General features: G+C 43.9%; 1 non-coding gene across 1 annotated transcript; it reads left to right on the top strand.

Annotated features, from left to right (window-relative positions):
• Window positions 1-8,591: 8,591 nt before the first annotated feature.
• Window positions 8,592-8,698, top strand: LOC147940220 (small nucleolar RNA R71). Its single transcript, XR_015564885.1, has one exon. It is a non-coding gene; the product is annotated as a small nucleolar RNA R71 (small nucleolar RNA).
• The last annotated feature ends 4,666 nt before the right edge of the window (window positions 8,699-13,364 follow it).

Here is a 13,364-nt window from a genome sequence, read left to right as displayed (position 1 = left end):
AAGGAAACAGTAATAAGGGTGACTAGCTAGTCTCTCCAACATTTTATCAATAAAAAGGCAGAGGAAAATGATCCTTCCTAGATACAGCATTCAACTTCCTGTAATCAATGCACATCCTATGTCATGTGATGGTCCTAGTGGGGATTAACTCATTTCTTTTGTTTTTGATTACAGTTATTCCTCCCTTCTTAGGTACACAGTGCACTGGAGATACCCAAGTACTATCAGAGATAGGATAAATAACTCCAGCATCACTACCTCTTTCAGATTAGGGTTTAATCTTCTTTGGGGTTCAATACTAGCATAAGATTCATTTTCAAGATTGATCCTATGCGTGCAAAGACTAGGTGAGATTCTCTTGATATCATCTATAGAATAACCTATGGCTCTTATATACTTCTTAAGCTCAGTTACAAGCAACTTCAATTCATCTTCACTCAACGTAGCATTCACTATGATAGGATAAGTAGAATTAGTTCCCAGAAAAACGTACCTGAGTCCGGAAGGGAGAGTTTTTAGTTTTACCTTTGGAGCTTTCAGTTCAGACCAGTCATCAACATGGGAGTCAGGAGCGGTAACGGTCAAGTGGAAGGTGTGCGGCTAGAGCGGTGGCTCGATCGAGTGGGATATCGGTGTCTCGAGTTGGGTCCTGACGTAGTGATACAAAGAGTTTTAAACCCTATTTTCCTACTGCAAGTGCACAGCAAAGAAGTAGTACTTAGGGGTCGAATCCCACGAAGACCAAGTTTTACTCTATGGTTCTATTGGTTCAATTTCAAGCTAAGACAATTCAAAGTTGGGTTTGTTTGGTACCAGTAACGCGATTAAAACGGTATAAAAAGGCAATAAGCAAAACACTAGATCAGGGGGTAATTCTCGGGAATTTCAGAGATAGCAACTAAACAACTATTCAGGGCATAGATTAAGTACCAGTCTAGAACTCAAACATAAATATAAACTGATCCACTGTCGTGGTATCAATAACTCTATCTGATCGATTCTGTGCGGAAACGCGGAGCACATGCTCAGACATCCGGAGCACATGCTCGGCGGTCCATAAACCCTAAACTGTCGTTTGAGCCCAGAATCGCAGACAAGCATTAAAGAACATGAATGATAAGTTCACAAATCACCTACACATCAACTTTCACAGGTCTAGGATAATTTGCCCACTAATGTCTTTTCTAGCAACCTATTACACTTTTAATGAATAGATAAACCTAGAATCATAGATTGGGTGATCAAATCAACCTAAGCATTAAGTCTAACAATAGTGAAGACAATCGATTATATAAAGCCCTATTTGTGTTCTGTTGCTAACCCATGAAACCCCTTTTGAAACCCCTAATCTAGCAAAGAAAACTACTCAGACATAGAGAAATGAATCATAGCAAAAGATGAGAAATTCAATGACATAAAAATAAAAAGGGTTCAGAGAATGCTTCACAAGGTAGCCGCTCTTCTCCCTCTCACAAAAACGTCGCTCCAAAAAAAAGAAAAAGAAAGAAAAAAGGTCTCCTATCTCTCCTAAAAACCCTAGGTTAAATAGCATACAAGTAGAGAAAAATAAGGAAAGATTCCAAATTCAAATCTCCCTATTAAAAAGCGATCTCAGCCCTCTTTCTCTCACAAAAGATCGCCTAAAATAAGGGGAATTAGGCAGGGAATCGGCGCCTAGATGTTGCCACGTGTCGTCATAAAACCATAGAGTTGGGAGCATGTGCTTGGAAATCGGGAGCATGTGCTCCTGGGTCTAAAATCAGCTTTTCTGCTCCAATTCAACTGCTTTCTGCTCTGATTGCTCCTGCTGTTCCAATCCTTGCTTTTAGCTTCCTAGCCTCTTATTATAACCTGAAAAGGACTCAAACAACTACAAAACTATCAAATAAACGGGGTCAAAGTGAGTCAAAACCGTAACATATCAACTCCCGCAGACTTAGATCTTTGTTTGTCCTCAAACAAACTCAAACCAAGCGCCAAGAGAGCCAAGGTGGGAACTCGCAAAAATCTCAGAAACCGTGAGTAGACCATGACATGCAGACCACACGTGTTAGAACAAGCTATACCGATAAAATTCTCCAGCAAACATCTCCAAAACCAGAACCATAATTGCCAATCAAACCCAGAAAAAGATCACTTTCCAGACAAAGACTCTTTACATTCAATTAAAATTGGCCTGAGCTTCTCATTAAGGGCATTAAGCTAGTGAAATCAAGGCTTGGTAGATAAAAGGCTGTTTTAATGGTGGAGCTAGAGAGTGTTTAGGAGTTACCATTACTTCGAAAGAGATGCAGGATATCGCACAAAATGGTAAGGGAGAGTGGACTCATTGATGTCCACAACCTCTAATCACTCTCCTCTTCTTATCTTCTCAAACTCAGCCTCTCTTTTCTCCTCAGGGTACAACGCATGCTCGGGGGTGTGTAACACTAGCTCTGGTCCCTTTCCATCATCCTTAAACGTTTTTTTTTTTTTTTTTTTTTTTTTTTGATGAGACATATGAAGAATGAGGGGGGATCTTCTTCTGATATTGCCCCAGGAGCATGCGGACCGTATCCTAGGCTCTCTCTCTGCTCAAAACAACTCGCGGACTCGGATGTATATAATTTCGGAGCAGGTGCTCGCTGGGTTGGAGCACGTGCTCTGTCCGTCCGGCTTTTTCCTCTTTGGTTCTCCAGCAAGAGCGAGTTAGAGATTGTGTCAGTCCTGCTCTCCCCGACCGTTTTGCACATAGCTGCACAGAATGAGAAAACAAAAATACAAGTGCAAGTGGTTTGAAAGGAGGGTACTAACTTAAAATGAGCTAGCTATTCAGAATCAGCAAGATTGGCAAAATGAATAAGAAGTCCTGAATATGTGACACGTTCCCTATCCTAATGCCCAAAGCGAGAAGAATTTAAATCCGGTTAGGTTCCAATAAAGTAGAGTCTAAGTCTTTCCGGTGAAACCTTAATGGGATGAAGCTTTTCTGGCCAGGAGAAGGGTCCGAATGTGAAGAGGTATTAGCTCGTCTCTGTACTCTTAGTTCTGCAACAATGGTCACTAGGAAAAACGGTCAAACTCACAAATGGTTAAAAACATCACAGATTTCGGTCCTAATTCCCACAATTTTTGGTTCGACTCACATGACAAACTGACTCAATAAAAAGAAAGATAAAGAAAACAAATGTCATAGGAGACCCTCCCCGGACTTACTTTACACCGTCTCCGGTGTGAAAATAAGAAAGAAAGAAGAAGAAGGAGAAGAAGAAGAGAGGAGGGTTTTGCGAGTTGGTGGGTTACCTGGTCCTGGTGGGCCTGGGCCTGAAATTCATTAAACTCACCTGGCCCAATCGCTCTTCTCTTTTTCTTTGGTTTTCAGTTCGCCGAGCATGTGCATCGGGTTGCTCGCGTCCTGCGAGCATGTGCTCCGCGTCTTCTTCCAACATTCCTGAAACCGAAAAGAGAAGAAACAAATCCTAAAAAGAAAAAGAAAAACTCAGCAATATATACCTGGTGGGTTGCCTCCCACCCAACGCTTGTTTTAAGTCATTAGCTTGACTCGAAAGCTCCTTAGGCAGTAGGAGGATCGCCTAGGGCGATGGTCTCACCCCTTGCATGCTCAGAGACAGCAAGATACGGCTTCAGCCTCTGTCCATTCACCACAAATTCTCCTCCTTTTGTGTCCAGCAACACAACAGCCCCGTATGGTCTAATCTCCTTGATGGTGAAGGGTCCGGACCATCGTGATCTTAGCTTTCTGGGAAACAGTTTCAGCCTAGAGTTGAACAACAAGACTTGATCATTAGGAGCAAAGGTCCTAGTGAGGATCCGCTTGTCATGGTAGGCTTTGGTACGCTCCTTGTAGAGTTTTGAGTTTTCATAGGCGAGGTGCCTAATCTCCTCTAGCTCATGCAGTTGCATCTTCCTCCTTTCATGGGCGCTCTTAGTGTCAAAGTTCAGCATTTTCACTGCCTAAGCAGCCTTGTACTCTAGCTCAACAGGAAGGTGACACGCCTTACCATACACCAAGTGAAACGGTGTAGTCCCCAGGGGTGTTTTGTAGGCGGTTCTATAAGCCCATAGAGCCTCATCTAGCTTCAGAGACCAATCCTTCCTTGTTGTGTTCACTGTTTTTTGCAAAATGCTCTTAATCTCCCGGTTAGAGATCTCAACTTGGCCGCTCGTTTGTGGGTGGTAGGGGGTGGCGACCTTGTGCCTCACTCCATTCTTCTTGAGAAGACTCTCAAACACCTTGTTAATGAAATGCGATCCACCATCGCTAATGACTACCCGTGGGACACCAAACCGTGGGAAAATAACCGACTTGAACATCATGAGCACGGTCTTTGCATCATTATTGGGGCTGGCCAAAGCTTCTACCCACTTGGACACGTAATCGACAGCCACCAATATGTACTCATTGCCGAATGAGTTCGGGAAAGGTCCCATGAAGTCAATTCCCCAAACATCAAATACCTCAACCTCCAAGATGAAATTCTGAGGCATTTCATTCCTCCTGCTGATGTTCCCTTGTCTCTGACATGTGTCGCAAGTAGACACGAACCGCTGCGCATCTCTGAACATGGTAGGCCACCAATAACCCGCTTGAAGAACTTTGGACACGGTTTTGAAAGTAGCAAAGTGTCCAGCATAGGGTGAGCTATGGCAATGAAACAAGACTCCAGGAACCTCCTCCTCAGTCACACACCTCCTGAAAACACCATCCGAGCAATGCCTATAGAGGTAAGGCTCATCCCAAAAATACCGCCTTATGTCTTTTAGGAACTTCTTCTTCTTGTTCCCCACAAACTCAGTAGGTTCTTTCTCTGCTGCTAGGTAGCTTGCATACTCTCCAAACCAGGGAAAACTCGGCTGTTTGTTGGTATCGATTGCCTTGCACGGAGTTTTCGGAGCATGTGCTCGGCGGGATCAAAGATGCCGATCGAGTAAACATGTTCTTCAGGAAGGCTATCATCCAAAGGTAGCTCTTCTTCTATCCTCATTCTTGATAAGTGATCTGCAACTCCGTTCTCAATACCCCTCTTGTCTTTAATCTCCAAGTCAAACTCTTGAAGCAACAAAATCCAACGGAGTAGCCTTGGTTTTGCATCCTTCTTGGTCAGTAGATACCTCAACGCTGCATGATCATTGTGAAAAACCACTTTGGAACCAACACGGTATGATCGGAACTTCTCAAAAGCAAACACAACCGCTAAAAGTTCTTTCTCGGTTGTAGCGTACTTGCACTGAGCCTTATCCAAGGTGCGGCTGGCATAGTATATCACGTGCAGCTTCTTGTCTTTTCTTTGTCCCAGAACTGCTCCCACGGCATAGTCACTCACATCAGTCATGACCTCAAAGGGAAGGTCCCAATCTGGCGGTTGTACAATCGGAGCGCTAACCAAGGCTCCCTTGATCGTGTGAAATGCTTCCAAGCAAGTAGAATCGAAATCAAACTTCACTTCCTTACACAACAGCTGGGTAAGAGGTCTTGCTATCTTGGAGAAATCCTTAATGAACCGTCTGTAGAAACCGGCGTGGCCAAGGAAACTGCGGATCCCTTTTACCGAATTAGGTGGTTGTAAACTCATCATCACCTCAACCTTGGCTTTGTCAACCTCAATCCCCTTTTCAGAAATCTTGTGTCCCAGCACTATCCCATCTCGGATCATGAAGTGGCATTTCTCCCAATTCAGCACCAGATGTTTGTCTTCACACCGCTGCAACACCCTGCACAAATTAGACAAACAAACGGAAAAGGAGCTCCCATAGACGGAGAAATCGTCCATGAAAACTTCCATTATATCCTCAATCAGGTCAGTGAAAATGGACATCATGCATCGTTGGAAGGTCGCTGGTGCATTGCACAAGCCAAACGGCATTCTGCGGTAAGCAAAGGTGCCGTAAGCACATGTGAATGTGGTCTTCTCTTGATCATTGGGATGGATTGGGATCTGAAAGAAACCTGAATAGCCATCTAAGAAACAGTAGTAAGGATGGTTAGCCAATCTCTCAAGCATTTGATCAATAAACGGCAAAGGAAAATGATCCTTACGGGTCGCAGCATTAAGTTTTCTATAGTCTATGCACATGCGATGTCCCGTAACTGTCCTAGTAGGAATCAACTCATCCTTATCATTCTTAACCACTGTAATTCCACCTTTCTTAGGGACTACATGAACTGGACTAATCCAGGAACTATCAGAAATAGCATAAATTACACCCGCATCTAGAAGTTTCATTATCTCTTTCTTAACAACATCCTTTAGATTCGGGTTCAACCTCCTCTGATGTTCTACCGAAGTCATTGATTCATCTTCTAGATGTATCCTATGCATACAAAGATCTGGTGAGATTCCTGGGATGTCATCTAGTGAATACCCTAGAGCATTTCTATACTTCCTAAGTTCACAAAGGACCAAGCGGTCTCTACATTGTTTAGTTCAGAGTTCACTATCACGGGGTATGTAGAGTTAGGACCTAGTAACGCGTACCTTAGCCCGGCTGGAAGTGGTTTTAGCTCTACCTTTGGAGCTCTTAACTCGCTCCAAGGACCGTCCGCTGACTTCACCGGAGCATGTGCTCCGGAATCCGGAGCAGGTGCTCCCACGGCGGATTCCTCCCCTGATTGGTTCTCATCGTCTAGGCTGGCGTAAGCTACCAGTTGCTGGAACCGTGTACCTGCATCCAAAATGCGTGTAAAACCATCAGCTTCCTCATTCAAGAATCCATACTTACCCTCTGCCTTTGTCAAGGCAACCTCCAACGGGTCGAGAGTGAGAACTTCATCAGTAACCTCATGTGCAACCTCTGAACCATCATCAACCACAAAAGTCTGACCATCTATCATAGGTTTCTTGAGCAGCTTATTCATCTCAAACCTTGCGATCATATCCCTCAGCTGGAGATCGATCGCTCCCCCTTGCACATCTATAATCGCACCAGCTGTGCATAAGAATGATCTACCTAAGATCAGGGGGTCACGTGGTTCTTCTTCAAGTTCCAGAACCACAAAGTCTGCTGGTATAAGCGTGTCCCCTATCTGGACATGTAAATCCTCCAACACTCCTATGGGGCGCTTGGTGGATCTATCCGTGAATACTAACGAAATCCGTGTAGACTTGAACTTCGCGTATCCCAGCCTTTTAGCCACTGAATATGGTATAAGGTTCACACTGGAACCTAGATCACAGAGGGAGTTTGCAAAAATCGTTTTACCGATTCTCACAGATAAGACAAATCGCCCTGGATCATCTCTCTTCTTTAGCACTTTGTTTTGCAGCACAGCACTGCACTCTCTTGAAACCATCATCACGTTCTCTTCCTCTGACACTCTCCCAGAAACTAACCCCTTCACATATCTCTTCAAAGCAGGTATCATCTGAACAGCATCAGCTAGGGGTAGTTTTACCGTCAATTCTCTCAACATCTCCTTGCACTTTGCATCCTCCAAATCCTTGCGAGATTTCTTAGGAGGAATAGGGTAAGGAACCCTAGGGGTGTACACGCGTGCAGGAGGTACCTCAGTAGGAACGGTCTGATCGGGAGTCGGGAGCACGTGCTCGCTGGGTGGGAGCACATGCTCGCCGGATGCTTCGGCTTCTTTTTGACTCAATGGTGGAGTCTCAGCAGCATGTTGAGGAAGGTATTCTTCAGCAATACCCTTGCCCTTGTCAAGCCTAGCGGATGGTGCTTCTCTAGGGGGTAACTTCTTTCCTCCCCTTAGATCAATCGCATTGACATACTCGTTCCGCGGGTTTGCTTCCCCTTTTCCGGGCAGAGTCCCAGGAGTTCTTTTCACGGCTTCAGCAGTCTGTGCAACCTGAACATCAAGCTTCTTCACATGTGACATTACTGCCTCATACTTCCCATTAAGGTCATTGTACATGGTATCGACCTTAGCGTTGATTTCCACTGAAGCTTTTTGTTGATTCACCAAGAGTTGTTGCATCATGTTTTTCAGCTCATCTTGAGAGCTGCTAGCAGGTGAAGATCCCAACTGCTGGTTGGTGAAAGGCGGTGCTTGCTGAGCGCTTGTATATGCCTGTTGGTTCCCCCCTTGGAAACGGTTTTGAGTGGGCACAAACTGTTTGCCTTAGAAGTTGTTTGAGAAGGTTTTCTGATAACCCATCTGATTCTGAGCTCCTTGCTGCGGATACACCTGATCCTGAGGATTCTCCACGTTGGTGCTTCTATAGGACAAATTCGGATGGCTTCTATAGTTCGGGTTGAAACCCCTGTTCTGCACAAAACCTTGCCCACTCACATAATTAACCTCCATCGTTTCATCCTCTCCATCACAAATCTCCTGAGCTAGCGGCATGTCTCCGGTCTCATCGACAAAATGGACAGTTTTCTGGCTCCCCTTCAGAAGAAGGTTCACCTTGGCTGTCAACTCGTCGATCTTTTGCGTATCGACACTGTTGACCTTCACGGACCTGTCATACTCAGGAGCCTTGTTGCTGGAGCTTGCAGCTAGGTTCTCAATCAACTGATATGCTCCTTCCTTAGACTTTGTCATAAAATCCCCATTGCTGGCCGAGTTGAGAGCGTTTCTGTAGTCCCAGTTAACTCCATCATAGAAAATGCCCAGAATCTGTTCATCACTGAATCCATGGTGCGGACACTCTCTACGGTACTCTTTGTACCTCTCCCAAGCCTCGCAGAAGGCTTCTCCAGTGTGCTGTTGGAACGATGAAATCTTGTTCCTCAGGGCAGCGGTCTTAGCCTTGGTGTAGAAATGGTCCAGAAACACAGATCTACACTGTTCCCATGATGTTAGAGACCCAGGTGGCAATGACTTCAGCCAACGTGAAGCTCTATCCGCAAGAGAGAAGGGAAAGAGCTTGCACTTCAGAAAGTCTGGCGGTATCCCATTTGAACCAGTGGTGCTACATATCTCCTCAAAATTCTCGATGTGGTCCATCGGAATCTCAGCTAGGAGAGCGTGAAATAGGTGCTGCTTCACTAGAGAGATCATCTGTGGCTTGATCTCAAAATCTTGTCTCGAGATGGTGGGAGGAACAATCGCCGCTCGGTTGGTGTAGAACACATGCGGGTTGTCCTTGTCCCCAATGGACGGTTGTGGCGGCGCGGCTCTTTCGTGTTGAGCACGGAGCAACTGCCCCAACTGTTGTCGAAGTTGCTGCAACTCGGCAGCCATATCCTCATTGTTTCTATTGTCACCCATGTTGACGGATTGAAACTTTTTGTTCTTGCGGTTTGTTCTTTCTGCCAAAGAGAGCTCTGCGGCTGACAAAGCACTAGTTCTTCGGTGTTGTTTCTTCTTGTAGATCTTCTTGACATGCACCTGAAACACACGCAAAGAAGAAGCAGAAAGACAAATCAGTAAGGTCTTTGTCTAGTAATTTCGCCGAAAACCAAAGGTAAAAATTTGGTCCCCGGCAACGGCGCCAAAAACTTGATACACAGAGTTTTAAACCCTATTTTCCTACTGCAAGTGCACAGCAAAGAAGTAGTACTTAGGGGTCGAATCCCACGAAGACCAAGTTTTACTCTATGGTTCTATTGGTTCAATTTCAAGCTAAGACAATTCAAAGTTGGGTTTGTTTGGTAACAGTAACACGATTAAAACGGTATAAAAAGGCAATAAGCAAAACACTAGATCAGGGGGTAATTCTTGGGAATTTCAGAGATAGCAACTAAACAACTATTCAGGGCATAGATTAAGTATCAGTCTAGAACTCAAACATAAATATAAACTGATCCACTGTCGTGGTATCAATAACTCTATCTGATCGATTCTGTGCGGAAACGCGGAGCACATGCTCAGACATCCGGAGCACATGCTCGGCGGTCCATAAACCCTAAACTGTCGTTTGAGCCCAGAATCGCAGACAAGCATTAAAGAACATGAATGATAAGTTCACAAATCACCTACACATCAACTTTCACAGGTCTAGGATAATTTGCCCACTAATGTCTTTTCTAGCAACCTATTACACTTTTGATGAATAGATAAACCTAGAATCATAGATTGGGTGATCAAATCAACCTAAGCATTAAGTCTAACAATAGTGAAGACAATCGATTATATAAAGCCCTATTTGTGTTCTGTTGCTAACCCATGAAACCCCTTTTGAAACCCCTAATCTAGCAAAGAAAACTACTCAGACATAGAGAAATGAATCATAGCAAAAGATGAGAAATTCAATGACATAAAAATAAAAAGGGTTCAGAGAATGCTTCACAAGGTAGCCGCTCTTCTCCCTCTCACAAAAACGTCGCTCCAAAAAAAAGAAAAAGAAAGAAAAAAGGTCTCCTATCTCTCCTAAAAACCCTAGGTTAAATAGCATACAAGTAGAGAAAAATAAGGAAAGATTCCAAATTCAAATCTCCCTATTAAAAAGCGATCTCAGCCCTCTTTCTCTCACAAAGGATCGCCTAAAATAAGGGGAATTAGGCAGGGAATCGGCGCCTAGATGCTTGCCACGTGTCGTCATAAAACCATAGAGTTGGGAGCATGTGCTCGGAAATCGGGAGCATGTGCTCCTGGGTCTAAAATCAGCTTTTCTGCTCCAATTCAACTCCTTTCTGCTCCGATTGTTCCTGCTGTTCTAATCCTTGCTTTTAGCTTCCTAGCCTCTTATTATAACCTGAAAAGGACTCAAACAACTACAAAACTATCAAATAAACGGGGTCAAAGTGAGTCAAAACCGTAACATATCACGTAGGTCGAGAGGGAGATCTCGCGTTTTGAAGTTTCTGCATCACCTGCACATACCTCTTCTGCGTCAGACAGCTGCTCAAACTCCTCTGGTTCATCCGTTTCTCTGTGGGAGTCTAGCATATTCTTGTAAGAAGTGGTCTCCTCATTCAGGAACCCTTCTTCTCCATCCTTGGTTAGAGCAGTTTTGAGATGATCCTCCTCAGCTAGATCCTCCAACAACTCATCAGCCAACTTATCCATCTCTTCAATGTAGAAGACTTGTTCTCCTATTGTTGGCTTCTTCAAAGTATCCTTGATGTCAAATTTCATAATGAAGTCATCGCCCATGTTGAGATCAATCTTGTCATTTCTGACATCAATGATGGCTCCAGCAGTCACCAGGAACGGTCTTCCTAAGATCAGAGGATCTTTCGGTTCTTCATCCATCTCCAGAACCACGAAGTCGGTTGGCACGTCCACATCTCTGATCCTGACAGGAAAGTCCTCTAAAATACCATGTGGGAGTCTCACTGATCTATCTGCAAGGATGAGGGAGATGTCGCAACCCTTAAACCTTGTGAAACCCAACTTCTTAGCCACAGAGAATGGCATTAGATTAACTGAAGCGCCCAGATCACATAAGCACCTATCAAAAGACATAGGTCCAATGGAGCAGGGTAGAGTGAATGATCCGGGATCTTTGAGCTTCTTGGGTACAACCTTCCTCTAGATGATTGCACTGCACTCAAGACTTAGTACCACCATGCCTTGAACTTCTTTTGATCTCTCCATCACAAAGTCCTTGAGGAATTTCTGGTAGTGAGGAACAAGTGCGAATGCATCCAGCAATGGCATCCTCAACTCAATCTCCTTGACTTGTTTTTCGAACAAGGCTTTGTACTTCTCAGTAAGCTGCTTCTTGAACCTCACTGGAAATGGTAGAGGAGGCTTGTACGGTGGAGGGATGAATCTCGCACATTTGTCATCAGGAATAGCAGGTTCCTTAACAGCTTCAGGTTCGGACTACTTCACTGGCTCGATTGGATCTTTGACTGCTTTGACTTGGTTCTCCATCTGAGCGCCATCCTGAGAAAAACCCTCCCTATCTAATTCTTCACTGTCTGCAGTGACGTCTGGAACTCATTGCCTGGGAGGCAATGCTTTCCCACTTCTCAGCGTAATGGCATTGGCGAACTCCTTGGGGTTCAGAACAGCCTTTCCTGGGAATTGTCCAGTTTTGGTGCAGAAGTAGAAGCGGATTAGCCTTCCATGTACCTTATCTTCGAATTCAGAGCTTCGAATTTGACGTTCAGGTCGTTGTAGGAACATTCCATCCTCTGAGTAAGGTCAGCAAACTTCTTAGCAGTATCCATAGAATCACTAGCTTGACCCTGAAGAAGTTGCTGCATCATTTGTTTCATTTCTTGATTTGGGGCTGGAGTAGGCTGAACTAGTTGAGGGCAGAATCCTGGTGGTGGTCCTGAGGGAGCCTGGTAACCTTGTTGGAATTGTTGTTTAGGAACGAATCCCCGATTGTAATGCATAAAAGGTTTTTGTTGACCTTTCTGTTGTTGTTGAGGCGGATACACCTGATCTTGTGGATTGGCAACATTGTTACTTTGGTAAGATAAATTTGGGTTTTCCTTGTATTGGTTGTAACCTCTGTTGTACCCACCCTGATTCTGGACATAGCTGATCTCCTCAGTCTACTCACCCTCCCCATCTGGAATTTGTAAAGGATCATCGTCAGATACAAAGTGGATGCTCCGCTGCTGGCTTAGCAAGATATGGTCAAGTTTCTCATTGACATTCTTGAGGTCCTTCTTGTACTTCTCCTCAGACCCAGCGTCGCCTCTAACTGTGCGGTCATAGTCTTCATTGTAGTTACCGTCAGACTGGGCGAGATTCTCAACCAGTTGCCAACCTTCATCTACGTCCTTGTTCAGGAAGTTACCGTTAGAAGCAGTGTCAAGCAACATATGTGATACTAGGATTTTTGTGTCTCTCCTAATCCTAGCAGGTTCAATTATCCTTATGCATTGTAGTACTTAAGGTGTCAATCCAAATGGGATTATGCTAATCACAAAAGATGCAATCAAGATAGTACAAGTTAAGCCAATTCAGAAATGGGGTGGTATTCTATCAACCTAATGAAACAGAAATGTAAAATGCAAAATGTAAAGTACTTAAACAGAAACTAAATGCAAGATAAATAAATGAAAGCAGTGCAAAATATAAAGAAGCAAGAGTAACAAAAAACAGTAAATAAACAGGATGAAAACTAAATTAAACAGGAAATAAACAAGAGCAAAATAGAAAAGAACAGAGCATAAATACGAAAATAAACTGGAGCTCGACCTAGCACTCGATCGAGCATGGTATGAACCAAGGTCGAGTGCATGGACGAGTGATGCAGAACAGAAGATTAAACTTAAAACTAAAAGCAGAAACAATAAAGCAGAAAAAGACAAGTAATTAAATGCAAGAAACAAAAGCAAACAAGTAGCAAATAGATCCTAAGGATGGGAATTATTGGTTGGTATTAAACTTAATCTAGCTAGGTTGCTTAACAAAACTCAATCAACAAAGAGCTAATCCTTAGATAATGATCTCAAGGGCTTACCAATCCACTCTCATGAAAGAGGTAATCAAGTTTAGTAACATCCTAACCCAACTCTCATTGGTGAAACCATACTAAACAAGCTTTAAGAAT

This window comes from Camelina sativa, chromosome 8 (assembly GCF_030686135.1).
Source record: "Camelina sativa cultivar CO46 ecotype springtype chromosome 8, ASM3068613v1".
NCBI lineage: Eukaryota > Viridiplantae > Streptophyta > Magnoliopsida > Brassicales > Brassicaceae > Camelina > Camelina sativa.
The sequence above is the reverse complement of the archived record's forward strand: the minus strand, read 5'-3'. Positions and strand labels throughout refer to the sequence as shown.